Raw genomic sequence first — 14,899 nt, forward strand, 5'->3', positions numbered from 1 at the left:
AAATACTTAACAATTTCCAAGGTTCAACATGCAAGATTCACATACATTACAACCATATACCATATTCATGAACTTCCTATTACATAAATATATATATATACATACATAACCACCAATGCCACCTCCACCTCACCCAACTCATGTGCAACCCCCATATCGCGCACATAGCTGGAGTCATCGTGTGCATCCCCCACATCATGCACAACTAATACCGCCGTGTGCATCCCCCACATCGCGCACATGCAATATCATCATCCACACTCCCGCAACTGTCATCACCGACATGTGCGCCCCCACATCGCGCACATGCTCGGTTATAATTACAGCAATATTACTATCAATACATATCATATATATTTCGATATATATATCAACATAACACAGGGCACATGGATTCATCACAGTTGCATTCCACAACGCAAAATGTTTCATTCAAAAGCTTGTTCCCATGCATATTTTAGAGAAAAAAGATGAAATATTTCTATGGATTTATTCAAACATATATACCCTAATCCCAAAACATTTTAATGCAAGTTCACTCACCGGTATTTGTTAAATCTTTACTCAATTCCAACTTCCTCTAATGGTCCAAATGAGGCGGTGGAGCTTCGTTGGAACCTATCATCATAATAGCACACAATTAACTCAATTCACATAAATATAATTCTAGAAGCTATCTCCTAAATCATGTTCTACTAGTTATTCCTAACTAGTTTTCAACTACCATTAAGTGGCTATCTATTTTCACTATTCTAATCACACTATAATGAATAAATCACCTTAACTACAAAATATTCACATATCTAACCACCAGCCATTCTCAACAACTAAAAATATGAACTCAATTTCAATACTCACCTTTCTAGATTTGTAATTGGATTCCTCCTCAAGAATTCTCAAACTATTATAGAGAGTTTTTCTTTTTGTCTCTAAAACACCTAGCTAGTGAGAGAAAGTATTAGTTTAAGACTTTGGAGGGTTTTTAAGGTGAAAGAGTAAAAGAGCACAAAGGGCTTGTGAAAAGGTGCACAAAAGCATGAAATTTGAGACTAACTTGAGAGAGTTATGGAAACTTGAAGAGATCTCCCATGGAGGACAAAAAAAGGTGAGATGAAGAGAAAGATGGGAAGAAGAAGTTGTTGTAAAAAAATGAAGAAGGCTGTTAGAGAGTAGATATTTATAGTTAAAGCTTATCTAATTTTTCATGCAATTACAATAATGCCCTTAACAAGGCCACTTGTCTTCCTCCTTTTCTTGTGCAATCTTTTTACTCTTTTGACATTGGGAGAAGGTCCAAAATCTTTTGAAAAGGGTCTTTTAAGTAGCCCTCAATAGCCCTAGCTTCAAAAATTCTTTAAGCTTGTTATTTTTGAAAATTACGGTGAAGGTCGCGGCTTTCAATTTCTAGCACCGTGGAGCTAAAATGTTTTGTCCAAATCTATTCTTCTAGCGTAGTACTTTTACTTCAATAAAGATTTTGACCACCTTCCCATTAGAACTGGGCAAAGTAGTAAACATCAAAGTTGTAGCCCTACCTTTTAGCTTTTTAATGGTTCAAAAATCATGTTATTTAGACTTTTTTAGTGGGAGATATATCTGAAAAACCAAAACATATGTAAATAGAGCAACAGCCCATTGTGAACCTTTCTTCACCAATTGAAATCATTTTTTAATCCTACTCCTATAACGACATAAAATAATTATAAGTAGCGTAAAACTAGCATCATTAGCTCAAACTAAACCTTTAAACATAAGTTCTACCTCTAGTTACGCGTCTATGAAGGTCAAGGTTTCATATTAGGTGTTATAATGAGGGAAAAAGAGAGAGAGCTTCTATGATAGCTTGAAAATTCTTGGAAAGGAATTTACTTACAAAGCTACCAAGGAGAGTAATGAAGTAGACTTAATTTTTAAGTGTTGAGAATGCCTAGTAATTAGATTTGTGAGTGTTTTATTTTTGAGGTTGTTTATTCAATTTTAGTGTGACTAGAGTAGTGCAAATAATAGCCATTGAATAGTAGTTGGAAGTTAGTTAGGGATGACTAGTAGAACTTGATTTAGGAAATAGGTTTTGGAATGGTATTAATGCCAAGTTGGGTTGATGGTGATGTTGTTACGTGTGACAGGTTTCAACAAAACCCCACACCTCCATTCAGAACATAAGTCGAAGTTAGAGCCCACCAAAACATCAACAAAGACTAGTGAACTTGCATTAAAATGATTTGGGGTAAATGTGAAAATGTTTGAGTGGATTGCTTGAAAGGTTTTAATTATCTTTTTTCTTTAAAATGTATACGGGAACAAGCTTTTAATGAAATGTTTTGCATTGTGAAATGTGACTGTGATGAGTTCATGTACTCCTTTATTTCATTGGCATATATACATATGTGTTGTGTCTTGATAGATAATATCGTGTAATAAGTATGACCATGCACGTGTGGTGTGGGAGAGCACATGCTAGTAATGATGTGGGCAGGAGTGCGTGTGATGATATTGAAATGTGTGAATAGGGAGTGCACATGATGATGATATTGCCTTGTGCGTGTAGAGAGTGCACATGAGCTGAGTGTGGCAAGATGGTATGCATGATGATGTATGTGTATAAAAACATATATATGTTATAGAAAGTTTATGAAAATAATTGTGATTGTGTTGTATATTGGCATTGTTAATTGCTCCCAAATTGCTTTATCATAAGTTTGTCCATGTACTCCTTAATTGTTTGTGGCATTGTTAATTAGACTAAATTGCATGGTTTTATCGTAAGTGCATCATGTTTTCTAAAACATTCCTTATCGTTGTTTGTTCCCTTATTATGTTCACTCACTGAGTTTATACTCACTCTTTTAAATTGCATGTTTTCATATCCGTAGATAGTTGGGATCGAGACTAAGGCATTCACTTGCATTCACTCATGGTAGGTATCATGGCATTCGAAAGCCGTACCTTCACCAAAGTCACTTCGTTGGTTGTCAGAAGTCTTTTATATGAGTACATGTACATTAAATGCAAATTGCTAGGAATCACTTTGCTAACGATGCATGTATAGTTTGGAATGATGGTGCCATTATCAGATGGCTATGAATAACCTTATTTTGAGATCATACAAATGTAAATTTTGTATCTATGTTGTATTATGGAAATACATCTAGTTGCAAATTACAAATGGTGGTCTAGTAATGGTGATGAAAATTGATGGGATAGTGAATGGGATTACGTAAAGAGGCTTGCTTGGGCTTGTGGGCTACATCCACTAGGCCCATGCACCGGTCATGGCCTGAAATTTGGGTCGTGAAACTTGAGATCATAACGATGGTACATCATGTTTTAAAAATGATATTATGTGCACATGTTGGACGTGGTACGGGTGTCGTACATTGGTTAGTAAGATTGTCTTATGTTGGAATGTCAATTGATTTGATTACAGCCATATATAATGTTGGCGATTCTGCGGTGAGGCTATTGTTACTAATTATGAATATGTGGCAAGGCCACGAGTATGGATGATGATTATGTGGTGTAACAACTAGAGTTGATTATGATATATGGCAAAGCCACTAGTATTGATGACAATTATGTGGTGCAGCCACAATTAATGACTATGATTACATGACGAGGTCACTAGTTTGAATTCTACATGAGAAAGGATTATTTACTTGATTTCTTTTCTCTTTGATTATCACACGTCGCTGACAAACCATGAAATTTATTCATGGAATGAATTATCTTGTTTGAATAACGTGAACAGGCTATGGGAACATGTGATTGATATGTATGGTGTTTGATATAATGATGCTTTCGATATTTAATGTTGATAGACCTTGGCATGAATACTAGGTTATGCATTTAAATGATATTTGTATTTATATGGCTGTCCCTTTGAAATTATGGTTGAACATCACTATTATTATTATTTCAATTTTTATAAATCAAATGTCTCTCCATTCTGCTTGTTTCCCATCTTCGCCTTGCTCACTAAGCCGAAGATCACTACGTCCTTGAGACTCAACCCACCATTCCATTTTATAGATAAGTGATCGACTGTGTGTAATCTTTGTGAAGTTTAGCATCCATCGCTTGATAGGTAATGGCATATCATAGCAAATTTACTCTCTCATGTTGCTTTATTGTTAAAAGTCTCTAAGAGGTCAAGAGGTTTTAAGTACTTTTCCTTTATTGTAAAAGAAATAGAAAATGGCATAATCTATGTTATGAAGTGAATCTAAGTCATTAATGAATATGTGATGGTTATAAAACTTTATGGATATATGTTGTGGTTCATTGAGTTGATATTTTCTGAGGTTTGTTGGGTCTCACAAGCTTCGCTAACCGGGCTTTAGCACTAGTCACGGCCCCTGGGTTTGGGTCACAACAATCCCAAGCACCATTTTAATCAATATAATCACTCATTATGTTAATTATTTCATCTAGAGGGATGTTATTTTGCATGAAATCAATAATCTTCCTTATTGTAATCCAATAATCACACCAAAAATTTATTTCGCTACTCGAGCCAATCGACCATCGAGTATTCTCCAATATTGCAAGCAAAACTCAATCAATGCCTCTCCATATAGGGGAAGCCCAAAGGATGTTCTTAACCTTAGGAATCATTGCCATCGTAACTCTGTATTTTGCTCTCATAATGCAAACCCATAATTTTTAAGGGTTGTTACGATGGACCATCATAATTTCATAAAAAAAGCATCATTCATCATCCATCTCTCATATTTCTCAAATTCTTAAGCCTCCAAACTCTTTTGGCCTACATATCTCTAGCCATTTGACAAGATGAATTTTCTGGTTAAACCCAATGAAACCTTACAAAAACATCCTGCAAATTTTTTCTGTTCTCCCACAAATAACTTAAGGTATTACTAATGCTTGCATGACATAATACAACATTAAGAGCAAAACTAATTTAACTAGTGTCAAATGGCCAACAAAGGATAATGTGTTGGCTTTCCATCTAGTTAACCTTTTTTAAACTCTTTCCACCATATATTGATAATGCTTGAGACATCTCTAGCCATGGATGATTGGCATGCCAAGATAAGTCCCTACATAATGTGTTAGAGAAACACCTAACCTCTATTTCAAGTGATACAATTGATTATTACCCATATTCTGAGAATAATACAAGACAGTTTTATCATCTTTCACCTTTTCCCTTGAGCTTCTATCGAATGTGTCAAGTACTTCCATTATGACATTTAGTTGTTGTTTCAAAGCTTCAGCAAATATGACTAAATCATATACAAAAAACGTATGAGAAATCGTTGGTCCTCCATTGTTAAATTGAAATTATTTCCATAAATTAGAGTCTACTACCAAGTTAATGCCATGTGATAATCTTTTCATACACAAAACAAAAAGTTAAGGTGATAAAAGGTCCCTTTGCCATACTCATCTCCAAAGTGAAAAAGAGTTTGTAAGAGAATCATTCCAAATAATTTGAGTACTACATCTTTGATAATGCAATAAATTGAGCCGAAAAGCCAATATTGTATAGAGTATTCATTTTGAAATCCCATCTAAGCTTGTCATAAGCTTTTTCTAGATCCACCCCAGTAGCCATAAACCCTTAGCATTCATGTTTGCTATCCATTGTATGAATCAACTCCTAGGCCACAATGAAATTATCAATGATATGTCTACCAGAAATAAAACTTGTTTGATTTTCACTTCCTAGCTTAACCATTAGCAGTTTCATTCGATTCACTATAACCTTCATGAGAATTTGTATACAACCAATAATAAACTGATAGTCTAAATTCATTGATTCGAACAAGTGCATTCTTTTTCGAAATTAATGCCTATATAGATTGGTTCAAAAAAGTATCAATAGTTGTCTTTTCAAAGATAGATTGAATGAAATTGTAAAGATTTGGACCGACTATATCCCATGAAGCCTGAAAGAATAATGCATGTATACCATCAATCTCTAGTGCTTTAAGTGGAGCCATCTTAAACATTGCCATCTTTGTTTCTTCAATGGAAATTGATTTAGTTAAAATAAAAATATCATTAGCAACAAGTGCAAGAAATTTACCTTGAATTGGATAGGAAATTGCCTCATTCTCTTCCAAGTATAAAATTTTTGGTAAAAATCCAAAGCGAGTTAGGGTAGTTGTACTTGATCCGAGCACTAACTTCCATAATCTAATTGCAACTGAGAGATATAACTCCACTATCTTTTTTAGAAGCCTTAGCATGAAAGTATGTCATATTTCTGTCACCATAATAAATGAACTTATCCCTTGCTTTTTGATAGTAGTAAATTTCTTCTTGTCGTAGAATTGTTCATATTCACCAGTTAGTTCACCTCTTAGGTTTTTCAAGAAAACTGATTTCCTTATATCTAATAATTTTTGAATCCCACTCAATCTATTCAATATTTTTTCTTACGATAGAAAACGTTAACAAAAACCTTTTTGTTCCAACATTGAACTTTCTCCACAAGTAGCTAAATAATGTTTTGAAGAGAACCATTAAACTTCCAAGTCGACTTGACAAACTTAGGGAACTTCGGATGGGTTAAGTAAGTTGCTAGATACTTAAAAGACACTTGGCTGGTTGAATTGGTTTTGTCATCAAGGCTTAGTAGGATAGGGCAATGGTTAGATTGTATTCGAGGCAAGTGTCACTAAAGCTTCAGGAAAAGTGAGATATCCATCTATGTTACATAAATACTTGTCTAGATGCTCATGGACAAAACCCTTTTTCTAGGTAAAATTTAGGACTTGAAATCCCATATCTATAATTGCACTGGTGCTAATAAAGTTCTAAAATAATCTACAGAGTTTGCTACCTATGGTTGCACCCCCCCAATCGTTTCATGAGAAAAAAGAAATGAATTGAAATCACCTCCAATAACCCAAAGACCCATAGCTGTGTTTGTTATTTCTTGAAGATCTTCCCAAATTGCACAACTAGCATTTGAGGTAGAATGTCCATAGATGGCCATAAAAAAAACATTGATAATTGTTCTATAATTCTAGCATGTAGTGTACAAATTGATCGTTGTTCAATAAAACCTTAAATAAAATTTGATGATTTCGCATGACCCAAATTCCACCTAAAAACCCATTAGCTTCAATTTGAAGTGAGAAATCAAATCCAATTTTTGGATAATATCATTTGCTATAGCTCCACTAATTCATGGTTCAACTACCACCAATAATAAAGGCTCAAACTGTCTATGGAAATCTTTAACCACATTTAAAAATGCATTACTCGCTACTTGGTAGTTCCATACCAAAAAATTCATAACCATAGCTATTGAATGCATTGGTAGTGATTCAAATGATTTAGGAGAAGAGTAGGGGGTCCCATGATATACGCTATTTACTAGCTTCTATTTAGAGGTGTTTGAATCAAGTTTCTTATAGAATTTTGCATATTCACTGTGAGGGTAATCAAGCTGCAGACTATTTATCTAATCGTGGTTATTCACATCCAAATTTGCATGTATTCTCTCAAGCACATGGTGAACTATGAGGTACGTTAAGATTAGACAAGCTTAATCTATCCTGTGTTATGATCAAATAAATGTAAAAGAGTAGTACTCTTAATTTATTTTTTCTTTATTTTTATAAATTCATGTAAACCAATGTTATTGCTAATCCTTTGCATGTATGAAAATGCAAGGCAAGTATTACCTTGGATAGGTTTACTGTTTTCGATATCTCATGTAATTTTGGAGGTAAGTTTTTTGTCCCTTTCATTATGTACTTTATTTTATTAATTAATAAAATTTTAACAGAGTAGTTGAGCTTAGCAAGAATTTCCAATTAAAAAAAAATCATAACCATAGCTATACTCAAAGGAAAATAACTAAACATCGAAGATCAATCCTTTTAGTTGTTAGCAAAAACCATACTTGTATGGGACATTGCCATGAATTCCATTTTCTCTGTCTCATCAATCACATCATTGCTATATTTACTATTAAGCAACTTCATTGAACTAACGGTAATACCATATTGGTTATTATCTATTCCTTGAACCCTTTTCTTTAGCAAACCCTTTTCAATGTCAGTTGTTAAAAATTTTTTATTTGGTGGTTTACCACCATGACCAATAACTACTCTTTTTACCGCCGCCATGTGATGATTGAAGAGCTTTAAGCCTATGAGCTAAGGTCGATTTGACAGGCGAGTGCACTTTTAGTTGATTCAATCACAACCACTTTATAATTCTTAAGGTTTAGAAAAGATTAGGCAGGTAGTGATTTGTCCATGTTAAGGTCAAAGTTTCTGGAAACTTCTGATAGTTGCATGGGAAATATATCTTCCACGTTGGCGAGGGCATGTGACTTTAAATTCTAGCCCATAGGACAATCAACATTGGTTTGGCTTTGAGATATTATCATCTCTTTGGGTCTAACAACAGTGGGTTTTTCTTCCAGGGGTGCACCTAAGTCAATCACAGCATTTCATTTATCATTCATTTTTTAGGTTCTTGCTAACTTGTCACTTGAAGTTTTCTTGGGCATGAACACCGGATCACTCTTTTTCAAAGTCGAAATATCCAAAGACTAAAGGATGGATAGACTAGTCACCATGATTTCCTCTTGCAAAACTTTCATCCTTAAATTGGTCTCCTTTCCCTGTAGAATCACAAAACGAGATCCATTGCCATTACCATTAACTTGAGCTCCTGGTAGTTTAGGGCCCTGTTTGGAAGTAGTAATACCTTTTTTGTTTGAAAGATAACATTGTCTCACTTGGTCACCATCATTTAAAGACCGAATGGAAACTCTTGTGGAACAATCATCTCATTGCATCTGGTTTCACTCTCACAATAAGAAGTCATGTTATGGGGGTTTTAAGACAAATCTCCTTTGTGCGACCATAACATCTGCAACCAAAGCAAATCCAAGGGAGACTTTCATGTTCTATATTTTGTTCACAACCATTGATGTTAAGATTTTCGAAATCAAATGTTTTGTGAGATCAAACTCCACCGCAATACATGCGAACTTACCATGTTGCTTAGACTCAATGTTATCATCTATCTTTACCAATTTCCTAGGACATTTGCAATAGACATAAAAACCCTCTTATGATGAGATGAATTGGCATCCTAGGAAATCATACCCATGCCACAATTGTGCTTAGATTTTCTTCTTGTGTGGAAAACTTTGGATTCCAAGGGAAAACTGTTAAGTAATGACCTAGAATTACCAATGGCCCCCCCACCAAAGCATGGATGTAATTCTATTCATCACAAAAATTAATCATGAAGTCACCACTGTTGAGATCTATAATCTCATATCTGCCCATTGTACTCCATAAGGTGCTTAAACGAGAGCACAGGATGTTAAACCCTATCGAACGACCAAACAGTTAACTGTTATAAATTTACACCATGGTTTCTCTATTACAAATTGTAATTTTTCAGATTCGACTAGATTCAAAACCTCATTGACAATTGTGACAATTACGTAAGTGGGATCGTCTTCCTCCGTAAAACTTCCATCCTTGGACTTTTTTCGTGATTTATTTCTAGAATTCCCTTTTAGTAAATCTATGCTATTTTCTTGATGATATCCTCTGAACTTTGAATCATCCTCAGCCATAGCATCTTCATTTGAATTAGACTCAACATTTTTTTCATTGCCAGATTCAGAATTAAAGTCATCTTCATCTTGTTTGCCCAACAATGCCTTTTTAAAGATGGATTCGAGAGAACCTTCATAGGAAGATCTGAATCTTCTTTGTCTATAGGAGATGGCATTTTCTCTTTTTTTTTTCTCTTCTAGGGTTTCTTTTTCTTTTTTTGTTCTTTTTTATTAAGAATTTTAATACACGTTCATATTAATATAATTAAATTTGTTAGTTGTAACTAGATCTATCCATGGATGGGGTTATCTACCAAGTCCAACTTGAGCTGAGGCTTGAACATGAATTTTGAGGACTGGACCTCACTTGATAATATATCATATTAATAAGAGGAAATTGCAAGAATTAACCTTCCTAATAAGGTCACTTCAAAAATGACCTTCACTATAATTTTAATTGTTGTTAGACAATTTTTGGCATGACTTAACAAGAATACCCTTTAAACCATTTAATCCAAATTAAGTGGTTCCGATTTCTTTCTCCTCTCCCGTCATTCAGATAAAAATTTCAAAATTAAATCTCGATTTAGCTATCTCTTCGTTTAGCTCTCCAACGCCATCAAGGTCTATATCTTGTCATCTAGCTCTCAACGCCATCGAGGTCTATATCGCCATCCAACTTTCTCACCATCCCAAAATGAGGAGATGACATCAAGGTATTTGTTATGGGTTCTTGGGTTTATTTTTTTATAGAATGTAAAAGTTGATAGGTAAATTTTATGACTTTGGAAACTTAAATCTGGTTAGGAGTAGCAAAATCAATCAATTTATAGGTGATGTGTAAATATTTGTTAAGCATTGTGTCACTCGATAATAGGGTGTGTGACTGGATATTAGGAATTGTAACTTGTTTATATGGCATTACGTGACTAAATATTAGATAATGTGGGACTAGATAAGAGGCATTGCGAGACTAGATTTTAGGAATTGCATGAGTTGTGCATTGCGTGACTAGCTTGTAGGCATTGCGTGACTGGTTTTTAGTAATTGCATTACTTTATCTACTTAATGCTAAAGTTGATTGTCTACTAATTCAGCCCCCTTAATAACAAATTTTGTAAAATTATAAGAGAATTAGGAATGCTTAATAACCAATTCAGCCACCTTAATTCCACTTATATTAGTGCAGAAAACTATCCAAATTTGACTGACATTGAACTTTGAAATTCTCTTTAAAGTACATAATGCATTGATTTACAAGCTAACCATATTCATCAGAAAATAAGCCTAAAACCATTGAACACCCTTCTAAGAGTCAGCATTCATGCCTATAAATAAAGGAAACCGTTATCCATTTTAATCAAAATCATCTAAAGGAAAATCTAAAAATTCTAATAATATCCAAACATTCCAAAGTCAAAAGTGGGAAGAGGGTTGCTGCTAAAGAGGAAGATATCCTCGACAATGTTACAGCATATCTGGTCAAGTTGATGGACCAAATTGATAACATGGAGAAAGACATGTGTGGGTTGATGGATAAGTTGCTAGTTAGGATAGAAGACTTGGATACCAAAATTTTGGGCAATAATAAGATTCTAGCTGAAATTTATGAAATAGTAAATGAGATTAGGAAGAAATGAACCGTGGTTCATATGTTGTATCAGCTACTTTTTTTAGCTAATGAATAAAAATATTAATTGATCACATATTTTCCATAAAATGAGTTACTGCGTTTAATTTCTATTATGCTCAATAACTTGGTTACTTGCCCTAGTTTCTTAATTTTCTATTTACATAAGAAAAGCAAAAGTTTGATGACAAAAGTTTGAATATTATTTTATTTATAAGCATTAAGTGAATGGATATTGTGCATTGTGTGAATGGATAATGTGCATTGTTTGAATGGATATTAGGCATTGAGTGTCTGGTTGTTATGTATTTCGTGAATGGTTCTTATGTATAGCATGACGTAAGGCCAATGCGTGACTGGGTATTTTGGCATAATGTGAATGGATGTTAGGCATTACGTGACTTATTATTAGGAATTTTGAGATTGGGTTATAGGCATTGCGTGAATTGGGCAATGCATATCTTGTGTTGAGACATTACGGGACTGGTTTTATGTATTGCGTGATGTTAGGCCAATACGTAACTGGTTATGTTGGCATAACGTGAGTGGATATTAAGCATTGAGTGACTTATTATTAGGTATCATGAGACTAGGTCATAGGCGCTGTGTGAATTGTGCAATGCATATCTTGTGTTGAGACATTGCGTGACTGGTTTTTATGTATTGCGTGACTTATTGTTATATATTGCATGATGTTAGGCCAGTACGTTACTGGTTATGTTGGCATAACATTAGTGGATATTAGGCATTGAGTGAATTATTATCAGCTATTGCAAGACTAGTTGTGCATGACTTGTGCAATTCATCTCTTGTTTTGAGGCTTTTGTTCACTAGTTTTTAAGCATTGCGTGAATCTGTATTAGACATTGTGAGACTGACTTTACGTTATTCCATGACTTAGGCATTGCGTAAGTGGTTTTTATGCTGTGAGGGGCAATTTTTGATAAATTGACTAATTATGACACTTATTTTTTGTTAAATTTCAACAGCTTGCCAAATGTGAAGATTATGATTGCATACGGTGGTCGTTGGATTGATGACACTTACAAGGGTGGTGAGACATGAGTGAGGGGTGTTGGGAGTGATTTTTCATTTTCGGGCCTAGTGAAGCTGTTTAAAGAGGTTGTTAGGGTCAATTCACGTAAAAACGAAATTGAGCTACATGCATTGCTCAGTCATGTCGCAGGGATTTCGCACACAATTATCAGGAATGATAAAGATGTAGCAAGTATTCTGCAAGATGAATGGGTAAATGTTGTGTTTATGATAGTTAAAGCACGAAATGAAAAGATATTCCTCATGAACATGGTATCCAACATAGTAATACCTACAACAAAATGTTAATTATTCTAACATACCACACCATGCATTTCCTAACAAACAACTATGGCAATCTCGTTTGATGTATCCTCATGAGTTTGAGCAGCCCGATACACATATGAGGTGTCTGCAAATGATGTCTGCACAATTTTGATTGGAATGTGCATCGAATGAAATACTTGGTAGTTTGCAACAAACGCAACCGTGGCTCGAAAATGCAGTGAGTCCATTGTCATTCACAAACGACAATGTGATGGTTGTGAATGATGGCAATGCAATTGATTAGATTGAAGATGATGTTGAAGAGGATGACATGGAAGATTGGAATGATGAGTTGCAGGATGACTGTGAAAATGATTACATTGGCGAACATGATGACTATTCAGAGGATGACAGGGGTGAGCACAACAACATTCCAGATTGCAACCATGCAGATGATAGTATAAGACATGACACAACTATTGTGTTAGAAGAGGTTCAGTGTAATGACTATGCCACAACTGTTGAATTAGAAGATGTTGAGGCTGCCAAACCTATTTACGACAACCCTATCGCACTTGAGAATGACATTCATTTGCTTGATGACAGTGATCAAGAAACGGTAAATACAAGGGTATCTCATCAATGGATTATTCCTAGGGTAGATATGATATCCTTCCAAATAGTTGCGACTGAGGAATCCAATTCAATTGAGGACCACTTATATCACGAAAAGTGTTTCCATCAAAGGCCAAATTGAAACGAGCTTTGAGCATGTTGGCACTAAAAGAGCATTTTGAGATTAGAGTTAAAAAGTCATGTCATGCTCGTTTGGAGATTGGTTGTAAGGAGAAGGCACGCAAATTTGCTTTGCATGCAACAAAGTTGCTTGAGGGAGAATATTGGCAAGTTCAAATATTACAGAAGGTACACACGTGTACTGTTGATAGTTTACAGTGTGGGTACCAAACTGCAAGCGCGAGGTTAATTGATGAGCTTTTCTCCACCAGGCTGCAAGGAAACTATGTAACCCCATTGAGACCTAAAGAAATAATGGAAGAGATGAATCACATGTGGGGATTGCAATGCCTATATGGTAAGGCCTGGTAAGCGAAGAAGTATGTGGAGAGTCTTGTGTTTGGTCCCCCAAAAGAGTCATGCCAACTCCTCACCTCGTATTTCCATATGTTGGAACATGAAAATCCCGATACTATCACGGTTGTCGCTGCGGATGGGGAACAACGACTCAAATATTGTTTTTGGACGTTTAGGTCATGTATCGGAGGGTTTAGTGCTGTAATGCTACTTGTAGTTGCTATCAATGCCATACATCTGAAAGGCAGATTCAAAGGTATTTTGTTTGTTATGGTATGCTAAGATTCGAATAAGCAGATATATCCAGTTGAATTTGGCATTAGCCACGTGGAGGACAAAGAGTCTTGGTCGTGGTTTCTTACCCAATTGCGTAGTGTGGTTGGTTGTCTTGAAAAAGCAATGTTCATTTCTGATCAGCATCTTGGCATTAAGAATGCAGTTGAGAAAATGTACAATGACGCGCGTCACAGTCTATGCAATTACGTTAAAAACAAGTTCAAGCGCGAAGATGTTGCCACGATTTTCACCTTGGCTGCCAACTACGATAAGCTCACCAATTTTAACAAACATATGAATCAGTTGAAATAGCTTTGCAAACCTACGTACGACCGCCTTATGATATTAAGCCTTGAGAGATGGGCACTGATAATTCTATTTTATAGAATTATTTTACTCCAATTTTGTTATTAAATATTAGCTAAGTCCTCAAATTTCAATTATAATTTAGTTATTTCTAGTTGTTTTTATAATTAGTTTATTTTTTTAGTAAGTTATTTTAATTTTATGTTATTCCTTTTTATTTGGTTATTATTTATTAGTTTTTATATTTTTTGAAGGATTAAAAGTGATTGGGCTTAATTTTGGAAAGTAAAGTGTTGAAAGACCCAGAATCTGCTTGCATATGCTTCAGTATTTTAGCCATATCTCGAGATACAGAACTCCAAATGATGCGATTCTTAGACTATTAGAAGGATAAGAGACAGAGCTATAACTTTTATGCAGATCACTTTGCCCAGTTCTGCCTCAAAGATAGAGAAAATCACGTCAGAAAATGGCTGAATGTACTGTGCCGGGAATGGAAATTTGTAAAGAATGACAATTGATTTTTGAGCCTCTTATTACACTTTTAAGCCAATTAAACCCTAGCTCAACTTATGGAACTTTAGGTTAAGCTTATTAGTATACATAGGATATGTTTAACAACATTGGAGAGAGAACCTTTAAAGATTTAAGAAGCTAGAAGTTGAGGCTGAAACTTGGAGATCAAGGCGGCAAATATTGATTTGTTTTCTTCATTGGCTTTAATTGTT

The sequence above is a fragment of the Theobroma cacao genome, unplaced genomic scaffold, assembly GCF_000208745.1.
Source record: "Theobroma cacao cultivar B97-61/B2 unplaced genomic scaffold, Criollo_cocoa_genome_V2, whole genome shotgun sequence".
In the NCBI taxonomy this organism is placed as follows: domain Eukaryota; kingdom Viridiplantae; phylum Streptophyta; class Magnoliopsida; order Malvales; family Malvaceae; genus Theobroma; species Theobroma cacao.